Genomic DNA, 22,773 nt, shown 5'->3' with positions numbered 1-22,773 from the left:
CTGAAGCCCAGGAAAAATGGCAGGTGTTCAGATGTAACTAATCTAGGCTGAATCATTTCTCCCACCTAAGGTGAAAGCTGTAAAGTGAGGAAAAGGGGAAGTTTAAGCATAATTCTTAATGAAAACTATTCCCCTCATTTAAAAAAAAGTTCATAAGAATAAGATGATCTTAAATGGCACTTTATTTCTGTGGTCTTCCTCTCAAAAACACCTGACTCCAGCCAAATCATGAGAAAAACATCAGACAAATCCACTGAAGAGACATTCTACAAGATATCTGACCAGTTCTACTCAAAACTGTGAAGGTCATCAAAAAAAGAGAGAGAGAGAAATTGTCATAGCCAAGAGAAACCTAAGAAAACATGATCACTAAATATAATGTGCTATACTATACTGGATGGAATCCTGGAACAGAAACAGGACAACAGGTGAAAACCAAGGAAAATCTAAATATAGTATAGACTTCAGTTTTAAAAATGTATCAATACTGGTAGATTAATTGTAGCAAATATATTATCTTATTGTTAAGATGTTAATAATAGAGGAAATTGGGTACGGAGTACATGAGAACTCTGTGTACTACTGTCTCAGTTTTTCTAAAACTGCTCTAAAATAAAGTTTAACTGCCCCCCTCAAAAGGCAATAAAATCAATCAATAAGATTAAGTATTTATAATTGCAATGGAAATAAACTCATCTACTAAAAGAAAAACAACTTTCTCAAGATGATAGCATTGATCATGGCAAATGAGCTGAATGCCCTTTAACGGAAGCTGGATGAAATAAATACACCCATATGGTGGAATTATGTGCATCAATTTGAAAGATTCTGGTAGCTCTGTATTTGCTAACACAAAAGAGCCTTCAAGATGTACTGATAAATGAAAGCAGCAAGAGACCCAACAGGGTGAATACTATGCCCTTCATGCATTAGAGACAGGTCTGGAAGGCACATAACAAAAAGTAGTGTCACATCCAAGGAGAGAAGTTTAACAGTTGCAGGAGGACTTGTCACTAAACAATATGTAATGCCATTTGAATTCTGTACTATATGTACACATTAGCTACTTAAGATGTTTTTAATAAAGCAGGCAAAGGAAAAGGAGGAAGGAAAGGAAAGAGAGAAGAGAAAAACAGAAAGAGTGCTTATCTCTAAAAAAAAAAAAAAGAAAAAAGAAAAGAATAAATGACCTTAATGCATTTTTTCTCAGAAAGTCTCCCAAAGGCAGGTTCACTAAATTCTGATCTCCTACAAGCTGAGGAGAAGCCTCTATGACATACAGGAGGATCCAAAGAGGCTTTGGAAACCTTTTAGGCACCATAAGTTTCCAAAAGGCATCTTCCTGACCTTTGGCTTTCTTTCTGGTTGACTGCAAACTGAGTGCCTTTGGACAGGACTGCACTGCCGTCCGTCACCCTATAAACTCACCCGGCGCCTGGCTCCAAATCCCAAATGCACACCATGGGTCTCAGCCCTTCCAGCGGCACACTCATCCCTGGACCAGCCTGCACGATGTGTCCACATGGAGGTCCTGCCAGCATCTCAAACATGGCACGCCCACAGTGGGAACCTCCACCCTCCTGCCACGGACACCAACATGCCCTTCCATCCAGCCGGCCGCCTGAGTAAATGACACCTGCCTCCCACTCAGGAGTCACGTGCAGACACTGGCTCCTCTGGCCAGGACATCTGCACATCTGCTGGTGCTCCCCACAGATGTGCCCCAAATCTGAGCTATGCGAGTGTAAAATGAGACTGCCTTCTGCTGGGACCCATTTGGAGCCACTCCACAGCACCACCACCCCCAGCAGCCAGCCATCTTCAGTGCGGTGGGAAGCCCCTGCAGGACTCACGTCCAAGCGCATCACCGTTACCATCACATCCTGCAAAGAATTGAATGGCTGGTCCCCGCACACAGCTCTCATCTCATCTCCTGCTCAGTCACTTGCCCCCGTCATGCTAGCCTGGCCTCCTTTGCGTCCTTCAAGTCTCTGGAGCTCAGTTTTGCTGCCTGCCCTTTGCATGTGGAGTTCCCTCCTTCTGGAACTCTCTTCTCCCGGCTCTTCCTGGCTGCATGCTTCAGACCTCAGCTCCTCCATCTCCTCTTCTCTCTCATGTGGGACCCTTTCCACCTCGAACCCCTCGGTCATGTCGCCCCACTCATGCTTCACAGATGCAGTCCTATCAGAGCATCTTGTTTATCTGTTTCCCTGTTCACTGCTGTCTTCCAAGCAGCCTGCGCATCCCAGCAGGGCACGGCCCCTGAAGCCACATGGCTGAGCTCAGTGTGTCCAGCTCATCCTCTGGGTCCACAAAGCTGAGCTTCATGCCAGGTGCAACAAAAGACGCTTACTATACAGCCCGGGACGTATGAAAACGGACAAGTATATGAACTTAAAACAAATTCAGAATACGATGTGCTTAACACCAAAGCTCCAGGAGGGATGGCATTTTCCTCCTTGCCAACTCACGTGCCACCTTCAGGTCTTGCAGGGCCTTTTATACTAAGCGTTAAGGACAACCATAAAGTGTGCGGGAAAGGAGAAGCTGTGTGGAATCACAACCCTGTAAATTCACATGGCCGTGAGCAGATGGCGATGCTTCCCCATGTCACCGACTGTAAGAGTTTAAATCATTACATAAAACTTAGAACCCAGTCAGTCTGACACATACACAATTACTAGGCGGCACTCTTTACTGTAAGGGCTAACAATGAAAAGACAAACGACAACCGATTCTCATAAAGGATCCTGCCATTCCCAGCAGCCGAGCCTGCCGCTGCCAGCCAGGCATGGATCTACATGGGCACAACTCAGGAAAGTGACCCCGGGAGGCCCATGGACCAGACATGCACTCAGCTGTGCCTTTCACTTCCTCTGAGGAAGAGACTAAAGGCGGAATGCCAGAGGCCCAAGGATGCCCGAGGCCCAGGGGTGTATGTGCACCTCCCCAAGGCCCAGGGATGCCCACGTGCCTCCCCTGCGCTTCCCGCCCCACCTCTGGATTTGCTGGCTCCCAGAGCAGGTCCAAGCTTGCTCTGTTGCCCTGCAGTTTTTAACTGCCCACTTTATTTAGATATTCCCCATGATGAAGTATGAGCCGGTTATGGGTTTTTAGCTAAAACAAAGTTGATGCTCCCCAGACAGGGTAAGTGGGAATGATCTGAACAAACGTGGTGCAATTAGGTGTGGGAAAGAGCAAGACGGCTGGGAGGTGAGGTGGAAATTCAGAAAGATGCAGAAATGAGGTTTCTGTGCAAGTGTCCTTACGTTTTCACTAGAAACTGGAAACCAGGGGAGACCCACTCTGGGGGGGACGGTGCAGGAATCACTGGGTGGCACTTCCCGGCGAGGAATCTTCCTCCCTTGGGAAGCCAAGGCATCGGGCTGCTCTCAGCCTGACGGCAGATGACTGGCAAATGACCATGTAGTCATAGGTTTTAGGTTAAAATGACAGAAAAGTAAGGTGTGTATGTGCCATTGGTTCCCAGCATTTACTGGCTTTCCCAGTGAACACGGCAGCGCTCAGGTCAGATCGGGGGGCGGGGGGGTGGGGGTGCTTCCACTCTTCTGTCATAGAAGGCTGCCCACGTTATCCCTGTGATAAGTAACTGCATACAATGCACATAAATCAACGTGTGCAAACACCGTGAGGTCCTAACTGTTAAAGCGATTACTTTCTGGAGTCCTGAGAAGACCCAAAATTAAATGGCTGTAACTTTACAATATGAAGTTACTACAGTAAAATCATGCAATGCTCTAGTCACCCTCAATTCTGAGGCCCCTTCACAAAATACAAGTGTCTAACTGCTAAATATATAACACACATAAATGAAGAGTATTTTCACTACAACTAGCTCCTTAATATTAGAAAATGATACACAATGGGATCTGAAATAAGTAAATTCAAACGAAATGAGTAAATTCTTCACTTTGTGGACTATATCAGCTTGCTTATATGAATGCATTTATGAAAGGTTTTAAAATGCAGCTGTTTGTAAAGTGAGATAAAACCCATGAAAAAAGAATACATCAAGCTGTTCCTTTGCGTCTAATTCCTCCCCTCCCCCGACCCTACCTTCAAGGACCGGTTAAACCCGTCTTCCCAGGAGCTCATGAAGTCAAAGCCCTCTGGACCCCAAGAGGAATGATTTGCAGGGTCCCTCCTTGGGCTCCCACGGTATCCTGCCTTCTTGGCCACGACAGAACCTACTTCAAGGTGCTGTGACGGCTTCTTGAAGTTCTGCTGCCCCCTCCAAATGCAAGACCTAAGACCCTGCTATGTTCGCATTTACCTACTTATTCTGCTGGTCTCACCTGGGGGTGAGGCTCCCCCCCGCCTACCTGGGACATCTGGCAATATCTGGAGACATTTTTGGATGCCGTAACTGTTGAGGGGAGAGTCGCTGGAATCTAGTAGGGAGAGACCCAGGATGCTACTCAACATTCCACGGTGCAGACGACAGCTCCCACCACCGAAAATGATCTAGGACCAAATGTCAACAGCACCGAGGTTCGGAAACCCACTCTATCCCCTTACGTACCTGGAGCATTTATCTGTTCTTCCTGGAGCCAGTGTTCCTGTTCTAGACAAGTGTAACCTCCCCCTACCCCCGCTCCTATGTTGTCTATAAGGCACCTTCTTTCTGCTGGGAGGAACTCTGTCTTGCTATCTTTTTCCAGCACTCAAAGACTCTTCACACTGTAACCGGCAACGGCAGGGAGGATGGCCTCACAGTCCGGCAATCCAGAGAGCTTTAACGTTTCTCTCTTCTAAAGTTACTGTCCTGAAAAATAACGCTCATGCTGCACCCCCGCCACTCCTTCAGCCTCCACAGGTTAACTCCCACTGGGAAACAAGCACATTCTCCCAAAGCTTTACAGACTGAAAACACTGTAGATATGCCACTCAATTTTATGAATTATAGGTCAGACAATACCACTATCAATGCATCATATTTCCTACAAAAATATGTACAGTTAGAGCATCAGCTTCATCAAAATGGAAAAAAGAACAAGACAAAAGCCCAAGGACGGTCTGAATCTTCTAGGTCTGAATGAGTCTAACCTTTTTCTCCACCTAGAAGGCACTTTGCATGTGGTCCTGCACCGTTCTCACCAGAAACCCCAAGTGCACGATCAGGGCAGGCTCTGTGGAGGGATGGAGAGATGGAGGGAGAGAGGAGGAGAAGACCAAACTGATCAGATGTACATAAACGGGCTAAGAATTTACAAGGTATCTACATAAACACAGTAGACCATCATCATAAACACTGTTTCATCAGAATGCCTGACACGAAAAGCAGTGCCTGCCACACACCAAAAATCTAGCCAATTCAGCCCAAAACTAATCAGTCAAATAAAAAATATGGTGTCTTGTAGCTGTTCATCCCCCATCGCACTATTCCTACTGGATTTTAATGGCTCAGTTAGTCAGATGGTGTCAGACGGCCCAAGTCCACATTTAAGCACGCCTCGTAAATGGTGCTGCTCCCACTGGCACCTCGGGGGATAAAAGTCCGCCGTACACATGAGGAAGCGCTCTGCCACACATTGCAGCCTCCAGCGCCTGGGTCTGCACTGCCCTCTCCCTGATTTCTACAGGGCACAGACCTCCACTTAACAACGTGATCCTCACCAAATGGAAATTCATACTGGCAGGTCAAGAGGAGCATTTAGAATCGATGTGCTGCGTAAAAATAATTACAATGATTTACAAAGCTCCCTGGAAAGCAAAATACTATGAAAGGCTTAGTAATAATAAAAATGTTCCATTTGCATAAATTTTAACAGCACTGCCACTGTAAGAAAATACAATCTGAATTTACCTTATTGGGTCAGAATATCTTATTAAAACAAAATCAGGGGCTACTTATTAATCAGTTCAGTTCTCCCCTGAATCACTAATAACCCCATTCAACCTGCATGGCTATAAACTTCTCAGTAGTTTAAATGAGATCATGCCCAGGGAAAATCATTACATCTGCTAATTTCTCCACAAACCCCAGGAGGAACCCATTTTTCTTTATAATCTTTCTAATTGGCAAAGATACACTACAGAGTGTTGGTTTTTTTCCCAATCAAGTGCTATTATATGAAAGGAGGTGGTGTTTTACATATTTGTTGGAAACAGAAAAAGATCTTAAATGAACTTTAATTTTCTAATTACATGGCTGGTAATTATCAACAAATAATTCAAACACACCATAATAACATTTAAAAGCATTCAATCAATACTCAGCATTTCTGCTGGATTCTTCTTTTGTGGGTGGGGGAGTGTCTACAATTGTTAGTATCTGTGCTTTGGTAAATACTGCCCATCTTTGAAACTTATAAAGTATAAGATAAATGCAAGTATCAAAGTGACTTCACATGCTCTCATTTTTGGCACCAAACACCCAACATGCCACAGTGAACAGATATTTTTACCCACTAGAATTTGAGATTTTTGTCTGCTTTGTTCACCGCTATTTTCCCTGCAGCTACAAGAGTTCCTGACACATGGACTAGGTGCTCAGTAAACATTCACGGCTGGGGGAACGTGTTCCTCTAAGAGACGGAGTGAATGCAAGAGACAGAAGAACATCACTGTTCATCGAGAGCTTCACATGTGCAGACAGTATATGACATGCTATGCAGTGGGAAGGGTCCTGGAGACAGAAGACAAGTCCCTCCTGTACAAGAAGCTTGTGTTATAAACAGCACACGTTGTGCCAAGAGACAGCTCCCAGCACTGCATCAGAGCATCTCCCACCCGAGATGAGAAAGGCAACAAAGATGCTCCCCTTTCATCTCCATCACTCCATTCAGTCCTTGTGACACGGGGTAGATCACACTCCCACGTCGTCCACAAAGAAATCTGGTCACCTGGCTGTAACTCAGAGTAAGCGGTGGGTGAGAGGCAGGAGGTACTCAGAGCTGCACTTCCAAAGGTGGGACAGCGATGCTCTCTGCAGAAGCTCTTGTCACACCATATACGACCCTGTCCCACAGTCTACAATTCTGTATCTAATGTGTATTGTTTTAGTAACGCCACTTTCCCACCAGAGTGATGGCAGGGTCGAGGGTGAGTCACCTAGATTATCATTATCCATTTCCCCTCTTCGCCCTTTGAAAATACGACATGTGGATTTTAGGTGGGTACATGGCCACACACCCCCTTCCCCAAAGGATAAGCTTTCCATGGGACACAGGACAATGGCTACAAGCAGAACTCAAATATGAACCTTCACAACTGTGCTTGTAAAGGCAATGAAGTCCCCCTCCTCAGTCCTTCTCAGGGACTGGAATGGGAATGTGATGTGATGGCAGGAGCTATAGCAGCCATTCCACACATGAGGTAGGACAGAATGTTGGAGCCTCCATTGTGAGGCAGTGCTGCAGGGAGTAAGAGGTCCCTCACCCCATCCTCCAAAGTTATAGACAGTTACATCTTAGGCCACCAGCTGACTTAAACGACTCACCTTCTGAATTCCAACCTACCTTCTAGAAAGGTTAAAAGCTGCTAACTAACCTCATGTAACACAGATTCATCAACAGGGAAGACGGAGTAAAGAAATAAAACTACAGCTACAAATGATTCCCTGGTCAGAAACTTAAGCATTCAGTGCATTTTCGAACCAGTTTTAATTCTCTGGCCGTGCCCTGGGGTGTTTCACCACATAAACGAAGATTGAAAAACATCCCCTTCATCAGAGGAGGCATCAGCTGGAGGCAGCTCTGGGCGTAATTCCTGGCTCTGAACCCTTACTAGTTTCCACAGTCACCATCAAATTAGTCAATCTGTTTGAGACTTTGTCCCTTAAGTGAACACTGGGAATACCCATCTTTATCTCAGGGGGATGCTGAGCAGTAAGAAAAACAGCGCAGACCAAGGACCTGCTCCCTTCTAAGTGAGCCCCGCCTGCTCGTGGCCAACAACTGACACATCCAAAGGGGGGACCGGCACAGGGGAGGCGGGTAGCCACACATGAACATGCCTCATGGTGAGCCAAACAAATCGTCAGCCTGACTCACTCGGGTGTACGGAATGCTCTTCCGAGGGCGAGAGTGAAAGCAGGGCCCCGTGTTCAGGCTGGGATTTTATCGCCAACAGCTTGGAATTTCAAGCATTGCTTCCCTCCTTTGTTATGTGAGAACTCAAATTGAGATCTGCGTAGTCCAAGGGAAATGTCAGGCCAGCTGACATTAAGACTAAAAAAATTAAAAATATAAAGAGAGACCGGTGAAATGACTTTTCACTATATATTTAAATTTAACCCGTATTTCCCAAATAGTATCATTTCAACTGTAGTCCATACTAAAATAAAAAATTACTGAGATCTTCTATATTCCTTTTTCCTACAAAATCTCCAAAATCCCCAAAAGTCTACGTATTTTCCACTTGTAGCACATTTTAATCAGGAAACTAAATTTTCACTGGAAATACATGACTTCTATTACAGTTCAGAAAATGTACACTGAAAACGCAAAACTCACATACCCATGGGGTTCTCAACATAAAACTTTTCCAAAAGCTGAATCGAGGACCTATGTTTAAATTCAAGTCAATTAAAAGCAAATATAGTTCTCACGTGTGTTCCCCAGGGTGACCCTAGCCACATTGGGGTACTCTACATCTCCACGTGGCTAGCAGCCACCTTCCCAGGCAGCGCAGGTCAGCATGGCTACGAGGAAGTCTTCAGCAGCTAAAACCCTTTGCCTGTGGTCTGCAGGATGGAAGGGTACCGGGACTCTCTAGGCCACATGACTCTTCTTTAAATTGGTCCACATGCAAATTTTTAAATTATGTCCCTACAACATCCTTCTTCTCACCCAATTCCAAATAGATTAAAAACCACAAACCGCCCAAGTTTAAAACTCTTCCTTCCTAAAAATAGTGTTGGAAAATTATTTTTCATAATATGACTTTATTTTCACAATTTTTGGTAGATATTGGAGTTTGGGGACTCAGGTTGGACTGACCAATATGTTGAGTCCAAATGGAGATGTGCTATAGGTGGAAATGAGACACTGGATTTCACAGACTTGGTCTGAAAAAGGAAAGAACATAAAATGTCTCTTGGAAAACTTTTTTAATATGGATCATTTGTTGAAATAATACTATTCTGGATATACAGAGTTAATTAGAAATATTGAATTATTGTATATTAAAATATGTATTGCAAATAATATTAACCTAATAAGCATTTAGATACATACTGCAGTATTAATTTCATGGTTTCTTTTTATCTTTTCTTACTGTGGCTACTAGAAAAGTTTAAATTACACTCCTGGCTTGCATTCTATTTCTACTGGACAGTGCAAAGCCAGGTGGTTTTTGTGGTGCCTGCAGATTCTAAAATGTGTAGATTAAAGTCAGCAAGATGAAGGCATAGAGCTTTTTGGGGGGGCCTCCTCTAACTGTATCCATTGCAAATATTTAATTATGTGCTGATAGCATCTTTATTCCTAGACCACTTTGAAACAGATTAATAACCACAAATTGTTCTAGTTGAAGATCAGCCTTCTCTAGGAAAAAAGTGATTTTCTGTTTGATGTTATTTGTAATATAGTGACTTACGAGAAGTTCCATCAGACACCTGAGTGAGGTCCGGGTGAAAGCTCGTGGGTGTCAGAAAGCCGCAGAGCGGTCATCAGAAGGATGCGTGTGTGTGGGGCAGACGCCGATCTCTCACCCGTGTGTGCACTGTATTTCGATTTCAGAGCCACCTGGGCCACTGGACAGCAAGGTGGACCGTGAACTTGCAGGGTTCACCGCAGAGCACCTGGGCAAGGACCCAGCCTGGCTGAGGTGGCCTCCCCTGTAAACTGGAGGTGACATAACATCCCCACACTGGTGCCACTCTTACTAGTGGGTTGCCACGGGAGACCAAAGGGGATGATGCTACAGTGGGCAGTGCACCGTGGTCAACAGTACCAGCCTGCCACTGCCTAAGATGGGATAACCCCAGGTATCTTAACCAGAACTGCGCTGAGTTACTCTTGTTCTTATTGCTACTGTAAACCCCCCTTTAGATAGGATGCCCTGCCCCTTAAACTGTCAGCTCTCACTTTAAGGTTTCATTAAGCCCCACACACTCTAAGCCTGGGAGAATCAACACCTTGCAGATGCCTGGGCGTCTGGCATGGGGTAACTGCAGGCATCGCATCAATGGTGCGACAAACTGAACACTCAATAGTCTCTGTTTTACCAAGAGACATGTGACGGCCACTTTAAGTTCTAATCTGAACTAATAAAAAAGCCACCCACAGAGGGGCTGGCATTAAGGAGAAGCAATTCATCTGGCAGGATGTAAATGACGCGACATTACAAGAGAGCGTTTGAGTGTTATTATCTGGGCTGAGAAAATGGATTCCGTCTGCGTACGGACAACACTGGCACCCTGCACGTGGGTGCAGCCACACATGCCCTGAGAAACGGAGCCACACTTTGGAAGGAACTTGGCGGTGCTGCTGCTGCTGCCTCCATTCCCATTTCTCTGCGCGCCGCACCATGTAGAACAAAGAAAACCACTCCTGGTTTGTAGGAGTAAAAAACAGAGAGGAAACAGAATCTTGAGTCCTGAGAAGATACACGTTATTACAGAAATATGGCCATTTTCCATGTGTTATCTCATCCACTGACATTTAGAATCAGGAAATGATTCACGGCTAAACTCTCACCTATTCAACCTAATTCTGAGTGAAAATACACAAACACCAGTAAGAAGCTAAATCTGTTATGCTGTAGAACGACAGACACTGTAACCCCAAAGTATCACAGCAGTTTGTTTTTAGCAACCTCTCCATAATTTCTGAATCATCTTTTTCCTCCCCTTTCATTAGTTTCATTTCAAAGTTTGGAAAGCTTTCTTTGGAGAACAAAAAAACAGAAATACTTGAAAACTACAAAAGGAGGAACTGAAATTTGACATTTGCAAAGCTTTCTAACTGTGTGATGTTACAAAACGGTGAAAGAGAGCAGTAACAGCCAGTGCAGAGACATCTGAATAATGACTTCAGAGCAATATAGAACACAAACAATTCTCTCCTGGTCCCCAGTGCACTACAAAACAGCGCAATGCTTCCAGCACAGCACAGAGCTTGTCACATAATAGATACTTGATTAATTCATTTGCACAATAAAACATATGTCACATGTATACACTCATTCACACATATATACACATCCTTGGGAAACAAACTTTGGCTAATGACAAGTAGAAACAAACTGGCAAGCTGGCCACTTTATAATCACATATATTTTTAAACCTTTTATTGGCTAACCAGGATCTGCGCTTTTCCTACAGATGTCATTCTATAAAAACACTGTCTTTTGACAAACACATTGGGAAATAAGAGATGAGCCGCTGAATCCAGATTATCCCGGTGACATTCAAACACATCACCCCTCATTAACCAGCACTCATAACTCACACACACGACAGCTGGAGAGAAAGGGGTCAAAGAGCTAACGACCGAGTGCATGTGTAGGTAGAATCCAAGCAACAAATTAATCTGCTAAGTTGCCTTCTTGTTTTCTGGACTTAACTTCTGTTTAACATGCAGCCCTGATATGCAAACTCACAGTATGGCTGAAGTCAGGAGACTAATGTCCCAGCAAACATCATAAATGGTTCATTTAGCTGAAATTTCAACATTGCAATCTTTAAAACAGCTGGCCTTCACGTGTAACCCGGAAAACAGAACGTTCAAAACAGAACCTGCGATGTGCCTGCAAAGCAGCTTGTGTCTAATTCATAGGAAAACAAACGCAAATGACTGGCAAACAAGATGAAATATTCCACCTCATTAGTAATCAAAGAAATGCAAAAAAAAAAAAAAAGAAGAAAGAAAGAAAGAAAAAGAAGTGCCTGCATTCTCAGCTTGGTTGACCACAGTCATGTGAGCTGCCTGAAAGGCCGGCACCCAACCCCCAGCCCCTGGCAATGCATTACAATTGGCACAGCCTTTCAGGAAAGCAATTTGGTAATCGGTCTCAAGAGCCCTACAGCTCTCTTTGCAGCAATCTATCCTAAAGCAAAAATTGGAAGCAATCTAAATCTCCAACAGCACATGTTAAATCAATTACAGTACATGCACTTGACGGGACAGATACATGAAAATATTTTCAATAAATGTCAGCTGATGATCAAATGCTCACTTGTAAGGTTAAGTGGAAGAGCTGCGGCACAAAGCCGAACAGACATGACATTACACACACATGAATATAAACATTTGAAAGAAAATACACCTAAATGCTGATGGGGAACTGCTCTGGGTAGGTTGAGAGGTTTTTATTTTCTTCGCAGATTTAGTTCTATTTTTCCAAATTGCTCATTACTTAGAGCACATTATTTTTAAAATCAGGAAAGAGTTATGAAAACCCTAGCCAGCAAAGAATCATTACTAATTCCTCGTCTGGTTGAGTATGACTACGATAAATAAGATAGCTATTCACCTAGTTACTTCTCTCCTAAGGCTGTCAATGATGGTTTTCCTTACAAACTGCAGTGTTAGGAAATTCTTTTCTCTTTGAGGTACACACTTACCAACCTCCTCTGAGTCACCTTTTTCAAGTTTTATGATGCCAAAGTCTATAAACACAACATTAAATATTTATGGTTGATATTTGCTGCTTCTAAAAATACGTGGAGAAGAAGGTCTCTTAACGAGGCCTCCACTTGACCCTGTCGCTGAATTAACCAAGACTGTCTGTTCTGCGGACGTGCTGACAGCTGCCCACAGGCCCTGGAGCTCACTGGGCTGGGGCCGCCTTCCTTTCCATGGGCCCAGGGCCTTTCTGCCTGAGCCGGTGACCTGTGTGCTTCGTAATCCGAAGTGTCCACTAGCCCCAAACCTGCTTATGCCAGTTGGACTTATTACTGCATTTAAGAAAAGTAATTTATGTTATATAAACTAATGAACTAGGAGTACAATTTTATCTTCCTACCAAAACCAGTCCAGATGCTTTGTCGTAGACTTACCTAACAGAGATGGTCACACAAAAATGGATCACGGAAATGATGGTAGGTGGACAAGGTATGGGAAGAGATCTAGGGAAAGGCATAAATCTGCAGGTGGATTCTGCACTGAGGTGGTTGCACAAATGCCCGTAAAGTCCCACTCCACTTTGAAGAAATCAACACTGGCAACCACAGAAGGTGCGTCAGGGGTACAACTTCCAAGGAAAGTTGACCTCAGACTAGAATGACTGGATCCACATTCCAAGAAAAGGGTCTGTTCCCTTCTGTCAAGAGGTTGGTGGATCCATCTGCGTTTCAATATTTTAACGTAAGCTCTCTAGGAGCTGACACTTAACTTGCACCCCCTACACCTGAGTATGGGTTTGAAGGAACAGCACAGGGAAAGGAAAAGCAGTACTTGGTAGCAGAAACCCAGCACATGGCCTCTGAAGCCAGGATCAAGCTGAGCCCATCAGAGGAAGTCATGCTGATGGTCCATACCTTCAATGTGACGTGACCAGAAAGGCCCTGACCTTTGCAGTCCTCCTTCCCAAACTCAGAACCCCAGCCTAATGCCAGCCAGACCCACACTGAAGGACATTCCACAAAATTCATGACCAGTATTTCTTAAAACGATCAGAGCCATAAAAAACAAGCAAAGTGTGAGAAACTGTCACAGCCCAGAGGAAACATGGGCCCACAACGACTAAATTCAGAGGGGGGGTCTGGATGCGATCCTGGGACAGAAAAAGGACATTCATGGAAGAAAGGGTAAATCTGAAAAAAGTTTGAAATACAGTAACTAAAGAAATTTTAAATAATGTATATGTATATCATTCCTTCCATTCCCAATTTACCTAACGCTGTTACTGAGGCAAAACCACCCATCATTCTTTCACAGTCCTGTGAGTTTGCCCCCCTGCGAATCTTCAGCACGTCACAAACCACTAGCCCTGCCAACCCTGGAGGAAACACACACACACCATCCTGTCAAGCTGCAACCTTTACAAAGTCCCCATTTCCGCCATTCAAAATGTCATTCTCTTTCTTCCTTATTTTATTTTCAGCATCTTCCCACCTTAGGGACCTTTGGCTATCTGCCGTCACTGAACTTGAAAAGCAGGGAAGATGAGAGTCCATCAGGGAAAACCTCAAGCAGGAAGGGGCTGGCCACCAAGCCCTGGGTCTCAGGCTGAGGACCACGAGCTGCCTTTAAAGATGGAAACACTGGCATCTCCAAAGTTCATGCCAAAGTGACAGGCAACATGCAGGGCAGACTAATGGCTTCCGATGTAGCCCCAGAGCTGAGACATGCACGCGAATGAATCACCCAGGGCCCTCTGACCATGCAGATGCCAACAGAACCAGCCTGGTGCGGGGACGCCCGCTGCTGTGGGGGCCAGACTCTCGGGACCCACCTCGTGACAGCTCCAGCTCTCTCTTCGGGGAAGCACTCCCCTCACTGCTCTGTAGCTGCCTTGTCTAGAAAACACGGAAGAATCGCGAAGACTCCCCTCTCAACTGTAAAATCGTAGGATCCTCTGAGATGTTCATTGAGTCATCCTGATTGTCCAGAGTCTACAAAATGGAATTCCTGGGCACCAGGTTCATTTCTTCCTATCTGATGTGCCTTATGTTACTATTAAAAGGTTCTCTGCCCTGATACCCTACTCTGCCTTCACAGCGCCAACTCCAGCCCTCACTGATACCTGCACACAGAGCTACCGTATCTGTGTCAGTACCTGCTGAACGAATGAACGATTAGTGCTATGCGATGTTATCATCGTTGAAACCATGAGTAAGATAAAATTTTGTAAGCTTTGTGAATGGAAAAATTCGCATTTCTTTTCCTGTTAACTCTGCTTAGAAGACAATTTTTAAAAAGGGGGTAATTCAGTTCTTTCATTATTTTGAAAAGGAAAGGTCAGCATTTCCTACATGCCTTGGAGCAGAAGGCACGGGGAGCAGCGGTGGGATTCTGACAGTGTGTGGGAGATTAACGTGAATTTATGGTGGAGACAGGAGCTGATGGGGCACGTCCTCTATGGGCTCAAAGGATGTTTTCATTTGATGGGATGGAAACCATTTTTCTGTCCAAGAATATAATTAAGAACACAATCCTGATCCATAATTTTTATTTAACTATGCAGTAAAGCAAGAGTATGTGTAGATTCCAATGCTCCAAAGGTTAGGGCACACACGTGGTAAATAAAGAACTTCCCCAGCATTTTCTGGTAATTGACTATGGACTCAAATGAGTAATTCTCTAACCGAGATGCCAATTTATGGGTGTAAAAAGTGAAAGAGGGCTGTGTTTAGGCAGCCTCTTAGATGGTGTCCAAGGAGCCCCACCTCCTAGTATCTGAATCCTGGAACAGCCCAAATCCACATCCTCCAGGATGGTCTGTGTGACCAGAGAACATGACTGAAGTAAAGGCAGTCACTTAAGAGATGAGGTTATGCAAGCACTGTGGCTTCCAGCATGCCGGACAAGGCAACAGGCACCGAGAAGCCAGTCATGGGCAGCCCTGCAAAGAGGGGAGGAACTGGAGCCTCCTACCAACTGCCACGTTTGTGAACGACCTTGGGATTGACCCTCCGGCCCAGGACCGCTTTCAGAGACTGTAGCCTGGACCGATGTGCTGACTACAGTTCGTGAGAGACCTTGAGCCAGAACATTCCAGCTAATCTGTGCTTGGATTCCTGACTCTCAGAAATGGAGGGGGGGGCGCGAGGATAATAAATGTCTGTTGTCTTCAGCTGTTGAGCGCTGGGGCAATTTGTTACACGGTGACCAATAACGAAACAGGGGCTGAAGCTGGAGTGTGTCAGTGAAGATGAAAGAAGAGTGGCACAGAAACTAGTCCCATCCGTTCGCGCCCCCTCCACCCGCTCTGAGCCAATTATTACTTAACTCCATGTGTTTGCCTTCAACCAAGCATGCAAGCAAAACAAACATAAGATCCAGCAAACTACATGGATCTATCTGCCACTGCCAAGTAGTTCTTTTTCAGTAAAACCTGGGTCTACCTGATAAATCATTTACCGTCCAGATTCATGCAGCCTTAGAAACCAGACTGGTATTTTTCCCCTAAATTTTCCCCAGGCAAATCACTTGCTCCCCTCAGCTAGGCATCTCCAGGACCAAATGGTAAAAGTGGCATTTTTTCATTAGATTTGAAGAAAAGTTCCTACTTTAAGTTCTTGATTCACTATGAGGTAAATCCTAAACTTGTCTGGCTTATTTAAGCAAGTTTTTGACATAAAGACTTGAGAAGTTGTGCTGTATTTTGTGTCAATATGAAAGACTACATTTACCTGAGAGAAAGAGTCCTCTCTGTAGCTTTATATTACTTATATTATGTAAGAGAATTTATCTTCCTCTGATGCAGAATTTCAGTTTGTTTCGTTAGCTTTCTCATGAGTCTGACACCAAGGCCCAGAGTGAACAGACCCGATGGATGTGTACATGCTCTAACTGGGACTCTAAATGAAGCTGGGTCTTGTTTGGGTGCCATAATTATGATGTGAAGTCATATTCCCTGTGGTCCAAGCTGCAACTGGAAGCTGATCCTCCAAGGCCCCAAGTCCGTCTCCAAGGGACAAACACAGTGATGACACCCAGGCAACCTCCTGTTTACCATCTGAAGCCACCACTGCCCAGAGAGGCAATTCACAGGTCAAGGTTTCACCTGCCACGCTCTGAGGCTTCCAAATACGGAACATTTCTGAGCAGACGTGTTGTGTGTTTAATCTGTTTCCCCCCACAAAACACTGGAGAGTCTTGAAAGATGTCTTAACTCAGCACCAAAGCCTTGTCCACAGCATAATTTCCTGCAGAGGAAACTGGACAAAACTTTGTGGGCACCAGGTTCATTTCTTTCTATCTGATGTGCTTTATGTTACTGTTAAAAAGTTGTCTGCCCTGACAGTCTACTTGGCCTTCACAGAGCCAACTCCAGCCCTTACTGACGCTTGCACACAGAGCTACAGTATCTGTGTCAGTATCTGCTGAACAAATGAACGATTTTTAGTGCTATGCGATGTTATCACTTTGAAACCATGAGTAAGACAAAATTTTGTAACCTTTGTGGAATGTCTGGAAAAATTCTTATTTTTTTTTCCTGTTAACTTTGCATAGAAGATAATAAAAAAGGGTAATTCTTAAATATAAGACATGACACCATAAAACTCCTAGAAGAGAACACAGGCAAAACATTCTCTGACATAAATTATAGCAATATTTTCTTAGATCAGGCTCCCAAGGTAAAAGAAATCAAAGAAAAAATTAACAAATGGGACCTAATCAAACTTAAAAGCTTTAGCACAGCAAAAGAAACCATAAACAAGACAAGCTAGACTGGGAGAAAAAATTTGCAAACGATTTGACTGACAAGGGGTTAATTTCCAAGATAGACAAACAGCTCTTACAGTTCAATATCAAAAAAACAAACCACCCAAATCAGAAATTGGGCAGAAGAGCTAAACAGACATTTCTCCAAAGAAGATATAGAGATGGCCAATAGATACATGGAAAGATGCTCAACATGGCTAATTATCAGAGAAATGCAAATCTAAACTACAATGAGGTATCACCTCACACCAGTCAGAATGATCATCATTCAAAAGTCCACAAATGATAAATGCTAGAGAGGGTGCGGTGAAAAAAGAATCCTCCTATACTGTTGGTGGGACTGTAAATTGGTGTGCTCACTATGGAAATCAGTATGGAGACTCCTTAAGAAAGTAAAAATAGTTACCATATGATCCAGCAATCCCACTCCTAAGCATATATCCAGAAAAGAGGAAAACTCTAATTCAAAAAGACACATGCACACCAGCGTTCACAGCAGCACTATTTACAACAGCCAAGACATGGAAACAACCTAAATGCCCACTGACAGGTGACTGGATGAAGAAGTTGTGGTATATTTATACAATGGAATACTACTGAGCCATAAAAAGGTATAAAACAATGCCATTTGCAGCAACATGGATGGACCTAAAGATTACTATACTAAGTGAAATCAGTCAGATAGAGAAATCTAATATAATATCACTTATATGTGTAATCTAAAAAAAAATACAAATGAACAAACAAAAAACAAAACAGAAACAGACTCACAGACATAGAAAGCATACCTTGGTTTCCAAAGGGGAAAGTGGGGGAAGGATAAATTAGGACTATGGGCTTAGCAGATACATACCACTATATATAAAATAGATAAATAATAACAATTTACTGTATAGCAGAGGGAACTGTATTCAACATCTTGTAATAATCTATAATGGAAAAGAATCACACACAAAAAAAGTTAAAAATAGAACTACCATATGATTCAGCAATCCCATTTCTAGGTATTTTCCCAAAGAAAATAAAAACACTAATTTAAAAGGATAGTTGCGCCCTTATGTTCACTGCAGCACTATTTACAACTGCCAAGACATGGAAACAACCTAAATGTCCATCAACAGATGACTGGATAAAGAAAATGTGACATATATACTGGAACAGTGCTCAGCCATAAAAAAGAATAAAATCTTGCCATTTGTGACAACTTGGATGGACCTGGAGGGCATTATGCTAAGTGAAATAAGTCAGACAAAGAGAAACACTGCATGATTTCCCTTACAGGTGGAATCTAAAAAAACAAAATTCATGAACAAACAACAAAACAGAAGAAGACTCACTGAAACTTGTGGCTGGCAGAGAAGAGGGGGACAGGGGAATGAGTGACACGGGAGGGAGACGAAGAGGTACAAACCCAGCTACAAGGTGAACGGGTGACAGGGATGAAATGCACAGCGTGGTGAATACAGTCAGAATAATGTCGTATCTCTGTGTGGTGACAGAAGGTAACCAGACTTACTGTGGTGATCATTTTATAATATACAGAAGTATCCAATCACTGTGATGTGCACTTGGAACTAACACAGTGCTAGAGATCAGATATAGATCAAATAAATAAAAATAAAGGAGGGAGAGAGAAAATGCATCTAATTACACACACACACACACACACACACACACACACACACACTTCATTAAATGAGGGCACAGTGGAGTGGAATGGGCCCTTAATTCAAGGTGGGTGTCCTTATAAGAAGTGGTCGCATGAAGACAGAGCCGCACAGAGGCAGCAGAGGTGGGAGTGACGAGCCCACAGGTCCAAGAGTGTCCAGGGTGACCGGAGAGCACAGAAGCCAGGAGAGAGGCAAGGGAGGGGCCCCTACAGCCTTCAGAGGAGGGCAGCCCTGATGACACCTGGATTTGGGATTTCCGGCCTCCGGGACTGTGACAGAACACATTTCTATTGGAAGCCACAGCGCTTGCGGTCCTGCTCAGGGCAGCCTGAAGAAATCGCCGTGACCACAAACAAGCTTCCGTCGCAGCCTTCCAGAGGAAAAGTCCTGAGGGTCGGCTATGGTCCTGGCTATGGGATGTCGGCCCACCCACAGCCAGATGAATGACCCCACTCCACCACAGTCACCCCACCTCCACCATTTGCCTCCATGTCCTGGGACGAGCTTGAGGCTTGGGTGGGAATGCAGATCCCGATACAAGATTCCAGATCACGGAGATGACATTTCAGGGCTGACAAAACACTGCCTGCAAATATACATACAGAAGCATGTTTGTTTAAACGGGTGGTCTCTACATGCATGTCCACACATGCATCTTTGGGTCTTTCAAAACGGTACAATTTTTATGGGGTTTAGCATGGCTAGATAATTATTCTGAAAACCAAGGTGGTGTGCAGGTTTTAGATCAATAAAAGAGGCCCTGGAACCACAGCTTAGACAAGTCCCCAAGGTCTGTGACATCAAACCACAGAAGGGATGAGAAACCATTACCATAATGAGCTCTCCCTCCATCCCCCCAGCGATGAGTCCTCTGGAAGAATTAATTAAAAATTCTGAAACGGGTTTTCTTAAAGGAGAAAGACAGTCTTGTTGAGAAGCGAGTAACCAGCTCAAATCTCTGCGCATGTTTATACACCTGCCTGTAATTTTCACCTTCTAGGACGTCTGCAGGGAAAGGGACCTTCATTTACTCCAAGAGTTCTCCAGTGTCTCCCTCTGCGATTCGAGCAGTGGGGTGTCTCATTTACAAGGACGAGTAGAACGTCAGCTCCACGTAGACTGATGACAAACAGTTCAATATGTGATCAAGAACTAAACCTGCTTTTCAAATTTCTGGATTATCTTATTCCACATCCAGCCAACCGGGACCAACAGTTAGAAAAGACAAGGGCCACCATGGAGGCTTTCCTCACATTTATAAAAGGGGAAAAACAAGGTCTACTATCATTTATTAAACAGCATGTATAAGAATTGAAATTCAATGAGTTCATACATGAGAAAGAAGGTTGAAGAAATTTTAGTCAACTCTATCCAATACTTGTTATATATTCGGTGTGAAAAAAATCACCTGACTTTATCTAATTAATCAACCACCAATTAAAAAATACATACATATATATGTATATATAAAACCCCTCCCTGTAATGGAGGTACCGGGGATTGAACCCGGGACCTCGTGCATGCTAAGCATGCGCTCTACCACTGAGCTATACTCTCCCCACCCCAACACCACTGAAGCTATATATTTTAAAGCAGATGAGCTTTGAATCCAGGACCAGTCACTGCTGTTGATTTGATTTCACAGCAAAACTCCACGAGCCAGGAGTTGTCAACCCAAGAGGAAGGGGTTTATAAGGGAAATAATTCACCTTGGTCAAGAAACCAGAAAACTGGAGGTGAGACAAGCTGAAATTCAAATGTTCCTAGTCCACAATAAAAGGAAAGAAACCAGAAGACATAGCCAGAATGTATCCTTAATGATTATGATCTGTATCCTTCCCAGCCTTGAAGTCACCTAAGTGAGCTTTAATAGTAACATGATAGTAACAGAAATATGAGCCATTCCAGGTCATTCCACAGATGAGAACTACACACAGCACAGAACGCGACCGAGCCCAGAACCATCTCTCTCAGAAACACAGTATTTGAGTGCGATAGTAAGGAGGGGAAGAAAAAGAACATCGTGGTAAGCACGTCTGACCTCCCGCAGGTGTAGTCAGTACCTCTAGCTAACCAAGCGCACAGCTGTGGGTCAGGGCTGCAACTCCAGCGCCTCGTGCCCTGGGATCTCTTCCCGAGGCCCTGCAGCTCCTCGGTGCCACAGTCAGAGGGCTGGGAGGTGGATCTGAGCAGAGTGGCGGGGACGCGGGGTCCAGGAAGCATGAGCCGGGGCCGGACGGGGGTGTGTGTGTGTGTGTGTGTGTGTGTGCGCGTGCAGTGTGTGTGTGTGTGTGGTGTGTGTGTGTGGTTTGTGTGTGTGTGTGTGTGTGTGTGTGTGTAAAAGACATCATGCTGGCTGCCTCATTTCCTTCAACGGCATTCTTTTCCAGTCACACTTCTAGGGGGAGTGGATGGGTCTGCCTCTGCTACTCGCATCCAGAAACAAGTTCTGCCCTTACACAGGCTGCCCAGAGCTGATCAGCTATCGGCAACCTTTGCCAAGCATGTGATGAAATACCCTCTCTGTGCAGCCAGCCCGGGAGCACACTCCTACCAAGACATGCCAGCCCTCAGCCCTCACCCACACCCCCTTCCTGAAAACTCCATGGAGCCCACACGTGTCCGTGAGAATCCAGCTGTAACTAACCCTACATATTTATGTTGGTCCTACCGTGAGGTCAGAGATTAGCCGGTGAAGGCCGATGTGGGGTGCTTGGGTGCCGCCCTCCAGGCCCTGAACTCCCCCCAGGTTTTTGCCACAATCTATCACTGATTTGCTCACCCCAGAGCCTCGCACCCCACTGCTGCCAAAGGGAACGAACGCCCTAAAACCCACATCGATTGCATCATTCTCCTTTCAACAAACTCTCCAGTGGTCCCTTGAGCACATGTAACTAAGTCCACATGAACTGACTGGTGTGTTCCCTCCACCAATCTCTCTGCTCCCACAATATTCAGGGGTATGGCCATGGTCAGGCCTGTTCTATCCAATCAGATGATAAAAAAGGAAGTTTCATTAACCAGTATACCTCGGTGCCCAGCACAGAGCTCGATGAACACAAGATACGCCTCAGGTAATGGCTGCACTGAATTAAACTGAGAGATAATACTGTAAAAGCACCACAGGAAAAAGCAGGGCTTTCCATGGATCTGGAAACACAAAGCAAGCTTCCGGCCCCGTTCGACTGCATGACTCGAGTACCTGTCAACAAGTATTTCCGGCCGGGGTCAGAAATGCTCGTCCACATTACCCAAGTGGAGAGGTGAGTATTTTTCTCCATTACAAAGGAACGATGCCATTCTCTGCGGAATTTTTTCCAAGCTGTGACATCCTGCTGGGTTTCCATCATAGGCAGTTTAAAGCAAATGAAGTCCTCGGGAGCTTTACTGATCTAATCGAGAGAGATGCAGCAGCGCCAAAGATTGATTTCCCATCATGGATGCGGGACTAATACGCCCACTGACAGCAGAGAATCACAGAGTGAACAGGCGTTCTTTCTCCCTGGTTATCCCTCTCTCTCTCTCCAGTGCTTCTGTGGGGTTCTTGTACGATCGACAGTCTGAGAGGTGAGGGAGCCCCTCTTCAATTTTATAAAGAGCCTCTTCCAAAATGGAAGTTTCAGTAATACCCCGAGAAGTCCAACATTCCTGATCTTTAATTAAAGGGCCCACTGCCCTGTAGCTACTTCAGTACCCCACTTCCAAAGTGACACTGACCACCCTGCGCTGTCCTCCAAGCTGGTGCAGGAAAGCTGGGCACCATCTTCCAATTCTTCACCCTCATTAAGACCACATCAGCTCCT

The 22,773-nt window shown here is 44.6% G+C and overlaps 1 protein-coding gene across 4 annotated transcripts in view; it reads right to left on the bottom strand.

The window, feature by feature from the left end:
* Window positions 1-22,773, bottom strand: part of TBL1X (transducin beta like 1 X-linked) — a 196,322-nt gene that overhangs the window by 75,539 nt on the left and 98,010 nt on the right. The window contains exon 3 of one of the 4 annotated variants that reach the window (XM_072956029.1): window positions 5,068-5,150. The exons of the other annotated variants lie outside the window; for them this stretch is intronic. The gene's annotated coding sequence lies outside the window, so the exon portion shown is untranslated. The remainder of the gene's footprint in view (window positions 1-5,067; window positions 5,151-22,773) is intronic. 4 annotated transcript variants of the gene reach the window in all.

The sequence above is a fragment of the Vicugna pacos genome, chromosome X, assembly GCF_048564905.1.
Source record: "Vicugna pacos chromosome X, VicPac4, whole genome shotgun sequence".
Classification (NCBI taxonomy): domain Eukaryota; kingdom Metazoa; phylum Chordata; class Mammalia; order Artiodactyla; family Camelidae; genus Vicugna; species Vicugna pacos.
This window is presented reverse-complemented; position numbering and strand designations above follow the sequence as displayed.